The 13,378-nt window shown below is 44.4% G+C and overlaps 1 protein-coding gene across 4 annotated transcripts in view; it reads right to left on the bottom strand.

Annotated features, from left to right (window-relative positions):
- Window positions 1–13,378, bottom strand: part of LOC147615703 (uncharacterized) — a 139,626-nt gene that overhangs the window by 107,334 nt on the left and 18,914 nt on the right. The window lies entirely within an intron of this gene.

Here is a 13,378-nt window from a genome sequence, read left to right on the forward strand (position 1 = left end):
CCCCCAATTATGAGGAAAGTCAATGTTGAGCAGCCTGGATGCCCAAATATAATTATTTCTTCCTATACAAAGGCCTAAAAATTATGTGACAAAGTACAACACAAAGTTGTAACCCAATCTTTGAAATTCAAAGTGAACGGAGGCGGCTAGCTGAGGAAGCGCTGCATGGACGTGTGGGCTGCATTTGGGTAGCTGACGTACCCAAATTTGGACAGCCACAGGGAAAGGGTGCCATATTCAGCCGCCCACAGATTTGGCCGACAATCCCTTAGCAGGTAACCTGTTGGTCAGGCTGCACCTAGGACTATTAAAGGAATCCTGCCCTCACCAAATTCTCATTATCCCTCCAGTTCCTCTAAGAGTGCAAGCAGCTCCTTTTTCCACTCCAGTAAAGAAGTTCCCTTTCTGCCATTAGTTGAATGCTATTGGAGCTTCGGCTTTGCACACACATTCTTTGTTAGTGCTGTCGAAGTGCATTCTTGAGAAGAATATCTCAAACTACACAGAGTCCTCCAACCAATAAGAAAGGAAGTTTGGCAGAACCAATATCCTCTACGGAAGTTTGAACTGAAGACGATACTCAATGTCACGTGCACGCCTGTGCCATGGCTAATCCTCTGCATGAACATCATGAATCCCTGACTACTCCAACAGTTAGGACAGTATATAGGTGTTGTTTCCATCAGCATCAGATCATCAGCATTAGCAGCATCATCATCATTATCAGCAGCAGCCCAACATCAGTGTCATCAGATCATTAGCATCTTCATCATCATCATGGAGGAGGGCTTGGGAACTTAGTCGGCAGCCTTCTTAGGCATCCAGCCTATAGTCGGAAGCCATCATGGAGATCTAGGCAGCAGGCAGCTATGCAACAGGTTGAAGGACAGCTAGTGAGCAAAGCAGGCACAGCATTCAATATTGCTTAAAGTGAATATTCCATGTCCAAGGCTGGCCGACAGCAGCATATGCTGACCAACCAGCACCTCAGCCTAATATAAAAGCATGAAGTCATCATTCAGCAGAACATCAAGTCATTCTCATCATACATCAAGTCTACTAGTCAGTAGAAGTCATGTAAAGGCCAAGGGTCACCCCTTTGGGGACTGACCTAGGGCTCAGCCATGTAAAAGCATTTAAGCCACCTTTTTGTACCATATAAAATACAAAGAAAACCCCGACACCAATCTCTCTCTTCTTCTCTCTCCTCTGTCTTAATCATGTTTAAATCAGCACCTTGTTCTTAATCAAGCTTAGGGCTGTGGATCAGTACAGCAAGGCTTCTGTGCATGCAACATGGTATCAGAGCATTGAGGCTCAGCCCATTAAGCATAAGTCCCCAGGAAGGTGCACAGTTCCAGCAAGAATGCAGCAAGGTAGCACATGGAGTGGTCTGCAAACAAGCGAAGCCAAAGGAAGCATTCCCTGAGTGTATGTATGCATAACCAGTACATCATTAAGCTCTGAAATCAGTTCCACAGGCCTAGAAACAGGTATGATCAGTTCCAACGGGTGACCCGCCACGGCGTTAAGGGTAAGGGATAGCACGCATGGGGACAGCACTGGAATAGATGCTCAGTTCTTCAGCAAGACTTGGACGTGGAGATCAGGAGTGAAGGTGTTCAGACAAAAATATCAGTTCAAATCAAAGTCAATTAAAGTAGAAGGTTAAAGTCAATAGCAATCTAGGGAGGAAGGAAGACAGAGTGTCCACCCTGTCATCAAGTTTAGTAGAAGGGAATGTCACGTGCACGCCTATGCCATGGCTAATCCTTTGCATGAACATCATTAATCCCTAACTAATCCAACAATTAGGACAGCATATAGGTGTCATTTCCATCAATATTAGATCATCAGCTTTAGGAGCATCATCATCATTATCAGTAGCAGCAGCACATCATCAGTGTCATCAGATCATTAGCATCTTCATCATCATCATGAAGAAGGGCTTAGTCGGCAGCCTTCTCAGGCATCTAGCCTATAGTCGACAACCATCATGGAGACCTAGGCAACAAGTGGCTATGCAACAGGCCATAAAGTGCTTTACGCAATCTATATACTTTATGCTCTGCACCTTTTTGAACAAAGCTAGGAGGCTGTGATGCATAAACCTCCTCCTACAAATCACCATTCATAAAAAAAAATTCGACATCCAACTCATGCACGTTCCAACCTTTGTGCACAGCCAATGCAACAATAGTGCGTATGGTAGATCCACATCCATTCTTTAACATACATCCACTTCTATTCTTCACATACATCCACATCCATACTTATCACATGAGGATGCCCTTTGGTGACTAAACGAGTCTTGTGGCGATCAATCGAGCCAGCAGGCTTACGTTTAAATTTATACACCCACTTTGTGCCTCTAGCATGCTTGTCTTCAGGCAAGTCACATAATTCCCATGTAGCATTCTTTTCAATGGAAGCCAACTCCGAACACATGGCTGTAACCCAATTATCATTCTCCAATGCATCAAAATGAGAAAGTGGCTCCTCACTACATGTAGCAACAAGAGCTGTGTCAATAAAATGAGATGCATGTCGAGAGGTAGCGCGTGTACGACTTGGCATAAGTGTAGGCAGCTTACTGTCACGCAAGGTGTCAATGAGCCAACAGGGAACTCTGTATGAATCACGAATTGCTGCATCCTCTTCAACCAATGCATCACCCATGGTCTAGAGCAATATCGGAAATGTTTAGCTGCTGATTTTCAACAGCAACAAGGGGCTGATTTGGAGCCAAAGCAGGCTCAACACGTTCAGCACCTATACCAAATGATGGCAGCAATGTATCAAAGACATTTAGGGCATCAATTGATGGCTTTAGCCTACATGAAAGCATGGGTTGAGATGCATATACATCAAAGATGACATCTCTGGGCACATTTATCTTCCTAGTGAAAGGTATATAAAGCATGTATCCCCTGCTCTCCCTGCTACACCCCACAAAAATACATTTCAATGCTTTTGCTTCAAGTTTGTCTCTGTTGTGCCGGTACATGCACGTAAGCTAGACATCCAAAAACACGCATACGAGTAACTCAAGGAATTCTGCCATTCCAAGCCTCAAGGCTATCATAGACTTCAACGCTTTAATGGGACAGCAATTCAACACATAGTTAGCACAAATGACCGCCTCAGGCCAAAATCTAGATAGCAAATCCTTGCTTTTAAGCATACATCTGGCCATTTCCACAAGTGTACGATTATGGCACTCAGCCACACCATTCTATTGTGGTGTATAAGTAGTACATTGATGAGAAATACCACGTGACTACATAAACGCCATGAACTCATGTGACAAATATTCCCCCCTCGATCTGTACACAATGTCCTGAGCTTATGGCTGCAAGCATTTTCAGCCATAGGGAGAAACTGTTGGAAAGCTGATTCACCTACATCTAGACTATAAAAAATGGTGGTAAATCCTCAATGATCTTTTACCTTGACAAACTGAGAATCACCATCTCATTATGATGAATAAGTCTATGTTCCTCTGGATCCTTCCCTCTCTTCTCATACATGCTTGTGTGGGACTTGCATAGGTGGCAACTCATGAACCAGAGACTGACGCTGTAAACGCATAAGAGAAGGGAAATTAAGGTGATCAAAACGAGCATGCCATAGCTCAATGTCCCGCATAACCTAAGATGTGGAAGCAACCATAGCATCATCATGAGAATCACTACTCTTGTCATACATGTCAAGCCTGTAAAGACCATTGCTCAATGTACCAAAGAGCATAAGCACATCAGAATCTGTTATGTCATAAATGGCGCAGCAATGATCAGAAAACTAGATTTTGAGACCAGCTTTTGCAAGTGTTGAGACAGAAATAAGAATTTTATGAATTCCAAGTATATAGAAAGTATCTACAAGAGTAAATGTGTCCTCACTACATGACGTCGACGCCACATTGCCAATGTCTTTAATGGCATATGATGCATTATTAGCACATAGAACTGTACCACCTGATGGTGCATCTCTCAAGGTAGCAAAAAGTTTCTTGCACGAAGTGATGTGCTTTGTAGCACTTGAATCAAAATACCAATCAGCATCCGACAATGACAAACAAGAGGCAAGCAAATCACTATATGTGACTGTCAAGGCATAGCCATCATGTGCAAAAGTTGCCTCTTCCGCACTGTCGCCTGTAGTTGCAGCAAGACCTTGCTGCTACTTCTTTTTCTCACTCTCTTTACGCTTCCTACATTCCTCAATTACATGACCAAGTTTTCGACAATAGTTGCATCTCTTCTTCTTCTCAGTCTTCTCCTCTTTAGACTTAGGAGGATCTAAATGGGCTTGTGCTTTGCCCTTAAGTTTAGCACTAGAACCAACCCCAAATTTTCCTTTGCCATGATAGGAGGCAACAAAAGCCTGATCTCCAACAATCATGCTGTTCCGGTTGGACCGGGATTGCTCTTCCTGTAACAAGAGAGCTACCAAATCATCAAATGTGTACAAATCTGTATTTCTCTTCATCAAGAGACGAAGAGTGGTAGCAAATCCTTCATAGGATTCAAGTAAACCATTAAGAACCGTAGAGACAAGTAAACTGTCAGGTATCACCTCATCCATATTGATTAGCTGCTCTCACAAATCCTTAACCTTGGTGAGAAATCTATCCATAGAATCACCCTCAGTCACATGCTCCAAGTCAAGCTTTTTTAGGAGTTAAGCTAAACGAGCTTCATTGCGGATCTGATATATAGAGGCAAGTATATCCCATGCACTTTTAGAAGAAGTACATGAACGGATATGAGGAAGTCATCTACACGAGAATGCAATCAAGGCATGAGCCTGCTCATCTTTAGCATCCCATCTGAGTTGTTCTTGTGTAAAATGAATAAGTTGCAAGCGGTGCACTTCCACTAGAACCAGAATCACTCATTCCAATAGTGGATTCCAACTGCAAATGCGGGACCTGCAGGCCTCAATTCAGCACCAGATACATATATCCACAAATTCTTTGCAACTAGTACATGATTCATCATATATGCCCACATGGGATAGTTAGTCCCATCAAGCTTGTCCTCGAAAGAGAGCATCCCAAATACATCATTATTAACCATGTCTCGAAGGTAACTAGCAATCTTTACCAAGCTCGTTGCACGATGCACTGCAAACCCTCAATGTCCACTGAAAGGCAGGCTTCTGTGATGCCCAATGATTCATTGATGAGGACAAGGACCTACAAATGTATTGAGATGACAAAGTGTAGGGATAGAAAAGTTATCTGAATGGAGGCTTGATGACCAAAACAGACCCCAAAGATGGGTGTCGCAATGTTGTATTTTGATGCCGAGTGAATTGAGAGAGAGCACGAGGAATGCCGGGTTCAAGCCAAGGCTTGATTCAGCTCTGTTTGTGGAGAAGCTGAAAATTTCCACAGATGATTTAATGGCCTAAACGGGCACCGATTCAAGTGTGCTTCGGCTTGGGAGACTCAGCAAAGGACAAGGAATACGGATGTGCAACAAAAAAAAAATGGTCTGGAAATTTGGCTTAGCAACGGTGGTGCCAGCGGCACCGACGGGCGGAGCAAGTGGAATTGCTATGGCAGCGCTGGCAGAAGTCCCCAAATCAAAAAATTAATTTGGGGACTTGCTAATTCAATGCTGGGCGAAGTCCCTGGAGCAAGCGACGCTAAGAAGCAAGCAGTGAAGCAACTGGCGCTACAGGCGACTGCTGCTACAGATCTGAATGACAGGCAGCTGAAAGATGACTGCACGCGACTAGCAAGCAACACGGCTAAAACATGACCAGCTGACATGGACAACCAGCAAACAGTTCTGATACCAATGTTGGCTATGGTGGGGGAGCTCTACAAGAGAACACGCACGCGCGCGCGCGCACACTTTTTTTTTTTTTTGTAAATCCATGAACAATATATTATAAAAGAAATTTACATGAGAGTCTCCAAAACGGAGAGCCTCAACGGGAAATCAAAAGCAAAGAGAAACTATTTCCAGGCATGACTGATGAAGATCTCCTTGGTGGCAAGCATCATAAACAGATTGCCGTAAGGAGCTTCTAAAATACTGATAAGATTGCAAAAACGGTTTCCCAAAATATCTCATGTTGTGATCCTGCCATATGGTCCAGAAAGCCCAATATCTGACCCAGTACAAAAGTAAAGAGTAATGGACCGTGGTTGTAGGGAGTATGCCAAAAAGCCAAAAGTGTTTCCCAAAAAAAGAGTTAGGGAAACGAAGGCGAAGTAACATGGAAATTTTGCGGATGAAGGCCTTAGTGCTGGAGCATGTTCAAAACAAATGAGGCACCGTTTCAGAAGGGGCCATGCATCGAAGACAAGAAGCAGATGCAATCCTTCGTTGAGCAAGAGTGACCCCCACAGATAAGGAACCTGTAAGACAACGCCATAGGAAAAGCTTTTGCTTGAGAGGCAATTTACACCTCCATAAATTGCGAAGATTCTTTCGCCACCAAGCAAGTGATTTTGTCATATGCCAAAGAGAATTAGCATGTGAATGAATCCATGGTGATGGCTGGAGGAGAGAGTATGTCGTCCTAACCGTTAGGTCAGAAAGAATAACAGGACGAGAATTTGAGCCCACCAGGTGTAACTGCCAATCCTGTAATCTGTCCCTATTAGATAAAGGAGGGATGGGAAGAAAAGGCTGCAAAAACAAGTCAGCAATTTTCCCCCAAATGAACCTGTGATGCATGGCTAGTGGAAAGGAAGCCATAGCCTGAGGGAAGGAAAGCATTTGACCAGTAGCATCAACAACATCATTTATGCACCTAATCCCCAATTTGTTGAGATTGTATGCCCGAATCGGCTCTTGCAGGGCCAATGGAGAATCAAAAACAGCACTCCAGTAAATGCTGTCCTGCCGAAGGGAATTGGCATGAGACAAAAGGAGGGGTGCCCAATGAGCATGCGAAAGGACCTGTTTCCAATCGCAAATAAGTGAAGTGGCAAAAGGGCAGCCCAGGATAGAACCTACAAATCTGCCCAAAATGACCTCCCAGTGATTAGTAATCCATGCACCATGTGCAGAAGTGCGTAAGGCTGTGCACATGGTTGCAAGCATATGAGTCCATGGCTGCGTCTGACGAAAAAAGGTGAGTAGGAGAGGAATTTTCCTTGCCAAGACATGATGCGCAATATTCAGCACATTCAATCCGCCATGCATCCTCGGGGAACAAACTTTTGCCATCCGCATAAGTCTTAAAGCTTTAGCAGAAGACTTTGTTTTCCATAATAGCTCCATAGCATGAGACATGAAAGCAGAAATGTCCTGAGAGGTCCAATGTATCAAAGGCAAATAGTACTGAACATAGGCCATGATAATCGACTGGATAATCAGGAGCCTAACATGGAGTGGCCAGGTGGAGAGCTTCCAGTAGTGGAGCTTGGCATGAAGTTTGTCAAAAATCCACTTTAACTGTTGTTTCCTAGTGATGTACTAGCGAATAGGGTAACCAAGATGGCGGACCACATCATAGGGCTGCATAATGTGTCCGGGCCATAAAAGAACATGCCAAATATAGATGCAGAGGTATGAGGCTGGATTTGTCCTCCAATCCATGAGATGCTCACACAAATTCCGCTTGGGGATGAGTTTAACTATGCCATGCTTCCATGATTGGGGGAGTACTCCTGTATGCCAAGCCTCATTAATCATTTGTAGGATAACACCTTTAAGGTCTTCCCAAAAGTGTAAAAAAAATTCCACCGTGAGGCCATCATACCCTGTTGCCTTACCAGTGCTAAGATGGGACGAGGCATCATCAAGCTCCACATCAGTGAAAGGCATATCAAGTTTGAGAGCTTCCTGTGGGTTGAGAATGGGAAGAACATGCTGTAAAAGAGTATCCCGAGCTTGTAATTCTTGCAAATAAGTGGTAGCAGAGAGTACAAACAGTTTCTGAAAATAAGAAAAGCATTCATGTTGGAGCTCTGAGAAAGACCGAGTCCATTCACCATCCAGTTTACGGACTCTGAGGCAAGAGGTCTTCCTCCTGGAAGCATGTAACTTTGAAAGAAAGATTTTGAAGAGCAGCCTTTATCCATGAATTGAGTCATCCTTGCCCGAACCTGCCACTTGGCCAATTTTCGTCGGTCATTAGCTTGCAAGAGAGCTGTTGACTGAGAGAGAGTGTCCATTTGTTGAGAGGAGAGGAGCTGCAATTGGGAATGTGCAGTCAAGGACTGAACTACTGCTTTGGCATGCTGAACTTTAGCTCTCCAGTCAGGCATGAAATTACTCCCATATTCATGAATAGCATGCTGAAGCCTGTCCACAAGGCGTTGCCATGCAAAATTACAGTCATAATGGGCATGGGCTGCAAGAGGAATTATGGCATATCGGATCAATTGTTGAAATTGTGCATGCTGCAGGTATCCTTTATTGATATGTTTCATCCGAATGGAATGTAAAGGCATGTCATCCCAGGGCTGACCAAACTGAATATTCAGCCATAAAGGAGCATGGTCAGAGAGACCAAGAGAGTGATCAACCTCAATATGAAGAGTGAAATCTGTATATTGTTGAGCATGCAGTAAATACCATCTATCCAAGCGAGCCCAGTAGTTAGTAAAGGCATTATGATGATAGGTGTAGCCCACTATTCCAGTGTGCATGGCTGTCCATAAATCTTGTGCATGTGTCGTGGTAAGTAACTCCTCCCATGATCGCTTTTCAGAAGGGATCATATGAGATTTATGAGTAGTGTTGTCTGATGGCATGGGAGAGTTATTAAAGTCTCCGCCAAGAAGAGCACAAGATCGCCATGGGTAAGAAGCAATAGCATGCCACATGGAAGCTCTGGAAGCAGAAGTCTACGAGGCATAAACAGAGGCAAATTCACCATTGACATCACATTGAATCACCATCCATCTGCCATCACAATCATTGAAGGCAAGCTGGGGCTGCAGTTCATGTCTGACCAATATGCAAAGACCCGAGAAATGCTTAGTACCTGCATAGTGGATATCATAGCCCCCAAAATAGCCAGCCTGGCCAGCCATAGAATGTTGGTTATGTTCTTGCAAACAGAGAATGTCCGGCTGCCTGGTTAAAACATAATTCCACACTAGCCTCCACTTAGAAGGATTGCAGAGGCCCTGTACATTATGAGTAACACAATGGAGTTTGTCAAGCATGAGGATATATACAAAGGAGGAGACCAAGAATATACAACAAAAGAGTGCTTAAGCATCAGCCATCATGGGCTGCAGCCCTTCCTTCCCTGGGTCAAAGGATAACCCTTCCTCAGACTCACAAACAGGAATGTTTTTTTTGAGAACTCCAACCCAATTGAGAAGAACCGGGGGAGTGGCTGAGGTAGAGGCTTGGCCTGGAGTAGGAGTAGATGCATCCCAGTGGCGAGATTGAAGGGGTCTTTGCCTCAACACCCTCTTGGGCTGTAAAAAACCATCATTATCAGGGGCCTTCTCTTTCTCTTTACCTTTGTCCTTGCCTTTAGCTGTGGGTAGCATTTGCGAAGCCACTTTCCCAACTTTGGAGGCATTTTTATCCAAATTCTTGGACCCAATAGTCTCTTGCTTATGAGTGGGCTGAACCAAGGGAGAAGGTATAGCAGTGGTGGCTGGAGGGGGATGCAAGACAGTAGGGCATTCAGAGGCCAGATGCCCGTACTTATGGCATGAAAAACAAGCACCTGCAAAAATTCCCCATTTCAATTCAAAGTACTTTTGGCCCATTGGCAACCCTTCAACCTCGACTGCAATGGAGGGGAGGGTAGGGGTATCTGTGTCCCACAAAATACAGAATCTATTACGATTCCCAACAGAGCGAGGGGGGCAGATAACTTGGCCCAGTGCAGCGGCCAATCCTGGCAATTCTTCTCGCATATAGTCTAGAAAATTAACCACCTCCACCCAGACAGGACAATGATGTCGTATGAGACTTTGATAGTCCTTATTGGGGGACCATGGCATAGCATGTACCATTTGCCTGCCATAAAATAAAGGAGAAAATTCAAGCACACGCTGCTTCTGCAAGGCATCGGTGAGGTGAACTTCATAAAACCCACGGGAGGCAAAGTACACCCCTTCCACAAAAGAGCCACCAAGGATAGACTGAATCCATTGCACAACATCATTGGCAGATGGTATCTTTCCTGGAAAGAAGATAATGACCGCAGTTTGTGCGAGCTTCTTAAGCGGTTGTACCAGAGATGGTAGCTGCAATTTATAAGTAACCTGAGGAACAGGCTTGCTCCAATCCTGGCGAGATTGATGGAAGTCCTCTTTCAGAGTATCAAAAACATATTGAGCCTCTGCATCCATACTTGCATCTGAAATCAAATCAGTACATCGTCTTTTGACCTCCTGAGTGCGCTCCTTGCGCACATAAGTGGTTAACAAGGTTGCATCTGAAGCCATGATGAGGGGGGAAGAGAACAAGAAAAGGAAGGCAAGGGGTATAAAACAGGAAATAACACTGGCAACACACACACAGATCAACGGGCAAAGGACCAGCAGGGGATGAAAAAGAAAGGGCAAAATATTCATGAGCAGTCGGCAGGGAGCAAAAAAACGGGCAGGGAGGGGCGAGCTAAAGGCGGACAAGCAGCAGGCTGTGGAGCAGAAAAAACAGCAGCAAGAAGGGGGCAGGCGACCAACGATGGGGAAAAAAAGGAAAGAGCTAAAGGAGGGAACACGCAGGGCAGGCGGAGAGCACTGGGGCGGACAGAAGCAGGCAGCCAAAAGGACGCAGGCAGGGCGCACAGGCAGGGCGCGGGCAGCAGTAGCTCCAACTCTCGCACCGACACACACAACACACACACACACACACACACACAATCGAGCTTTGAGAGAAAAACGTGAGAAAGACATGCTGAAAAATGTACTTTATAATGATATGGAATAAAAGTACAAAGTACTCTAAGTACTCTAAGGCTCAAGGACCAACACACAAGGGTGTGTTCCCACAGGGAAAAAACCTCTATCCAGCCAGAGTAATAAGTGCCCGTGGATAGAGGTGTTTACAACAAAATTTCCCGAAGGCCAAATGGCTAACAAGTATGTACTCTTATCTCTTTAGAGAAGGCCAAATGGCTAACAAGTATGTACTCTTATCTCTTTAGTTTATGGTTGTAGAGAAGAGAAGAAGATAAAAGAAAATTCAGCCATCCATCTCTCTCGTGTCTTGCTCTCTCTCTCTCTCTTGTGTGTGTGAGTGTTTGCTTGCAAGGAACTCGAGCTCTCTCTCTCCCCCCCATTCTCTTTATGGTGTCAGAGCTCTGGTTCGAGAAAGAGCTAAGGAGTGGTGGATGTATGTTTAAGGATTCTTGGGATACCTTGGTGAAGATGTACATCACAAACACCCAAGCTCGGAAGATGCAACTAAAGCAAGAGCTACATAATGTAACAAGAGGAAAGCTGAGTATAAATGATTACTAAATGAAGGTTAAAGGACTTGCAGATGCCTTTGCTTCTATTGAATCACTAGTAGATAATAATGCTATGATTTCGATAACCTTGAATGGTCTTGGCAAAAGGAGTAGAGCTAGTTTGAGTTCAAGAGAACTTTCCTGATTTTCAAGAACTAATTGCTCTTCTCATCCGTGAGGAGATGAATATTGGGAGAGATTCATCCTCTGGAAATTCAAATAAGCACGCCCTACTCAGATACAGGTAGAGGCAAAGGTAGATCATCATCTAGAGGCTAAGATGGAGACCATTTTGGAAACATAAATCATGGGCAACAACAAATGTTTAAACGGGTGGAAGAGGCCACTCTCGAGGATAGGGGTACCAAAGGGTTGCAAAGAAATCAGAATGCAAATAGCATAGAGTGCTATTACTGTAGCAAACCAAGGCACATGGCAAAGGATTGCTATAAACAGCAGAATGATACCAAAAGTGGAAAGTTGCAACAAGGTAACTATGCATCATCAAGTAAACAGGGTGCAGCATATGCTCAGTTCCACGACAGGAGATATGACACAGTCGTACCATTGCTATTTTAACCATCTTTACCGTTTTTTTTTAATTGAGAAAAATAGCCGTTTTTGGCTGTTTTTGATTATTATGGAGCTTGCTTGCTTTGGACCTTGGCCTTGGGTGGGTGCCTTGGACTCTTTGGCCTCCCTCTAAGAAGCTCTCCTCCAATCTTCTCTCCATCACAAGTTTCAAGCTCTCAATGTGGATGCATTCAAACCGACAGGGGACACTCTTGAGAGGGTCCATAAAGAGCAGGATGAGAAGGAGGAGAGAATCTATGCAGAGATCTATAGAGAGCTTGGTTGATCGACAACTTACTCGCACTCATTGTGGGCGTGCAGCTAGTGACAGAGGAGTGCCAGTAGAGACCCGCGGATGCACCATTGATCGCGGTTCGAGGGGGGTGGTGCACACCTGCGTGCGGTGCAGTTCCGGTAGCTCTTCAACCGCTCTTGAAGATGAGGTTGCTCCCCTTAGCATCTCACATGAGGTCAGAGAGCCCGAGTTTGACGAGGATAACAACCTCCTTAGCGATAGCAACTTCGGTGAGGGCTCGAAGGTGCCCTCTTCTCCTACAGATGATCTCAATGAGAACTCTGATAGTGATGCCTTCTCCATCTAGGTCCTAGGATTTAGATTCTAGCCTCCACCCTCTTACCCATTTTTTTGAACTCACTTTTTTATACTTGCGCCTAGCGCGCATTGCAACAATCTTACGGTCTAGCCGCCTTAGTACTATGCTGTGTACTTTTGTTTGTAACTTGTTTTTAATGGAATTTTGGCTTGTAACAACCTTTGAGCTCTCCATCCTTTCAAATTAATACAAATCTCCCTTTGATCTCATAGTAGACTGAGCACTAGCAAACATATTGCTCCTCCGACTCAACCCCGTCTAATAGAGTCTACATGCCTATCCTCTCTGAGTATCCGCTCAACTCAGACAGTCTCTATCCTCGGTCTATGGGATGCTACCCTAAGAAGTTGGCCAATGGCTATCCTCATACCATGGGATACGAAGGCATCGAGATAACCTGGTCTATATATAAAACCATCTACTGTGAATCTTAGGAAATGATCTATGTAGTACTGCATTTTAGTATGCAATGGGCCTACCGTTATGATCCATGTGTTACGTGCATATAGCCCCAGTAGATCATATCAGATCACCTGGTTCTTGTCCTCACCCCATAGAGAGAGAGAGAGAAAGAAAGAAAGAAAGAAAGTTGTATTAACATCTTCAAAAGGCCAAAATCACCTATGAGACCAAAAGCTTACATCATATCCATGAGGTACATCATCCTGGGTACAAAATAGTAATAAAGAAAGATAACAAAAATCTAGAACTTTAAAATCTGATCTAGGTACATGAGCAGAGAGCTCTCACATCACCCTAATACATCCCTCATGGGCTGCTGTGACATGGTGCTC

Source organism: Cibotium barometz, chromosome 39 (genome assembly GCF_041138505.1).
Source record: "Cibotium barometz isolate CiBa-2024 chromosome 39, ASM4113850v1, whole genome shotgun sequence".
Classification (NCBI taxonomy): domain Eukaryota; kingdom Viridiplantae; phylum Streptophyta; class Polypodiopsida; order Cyatheales; family Cibotiaceae; genus Cibotium; species Cibotium barometz.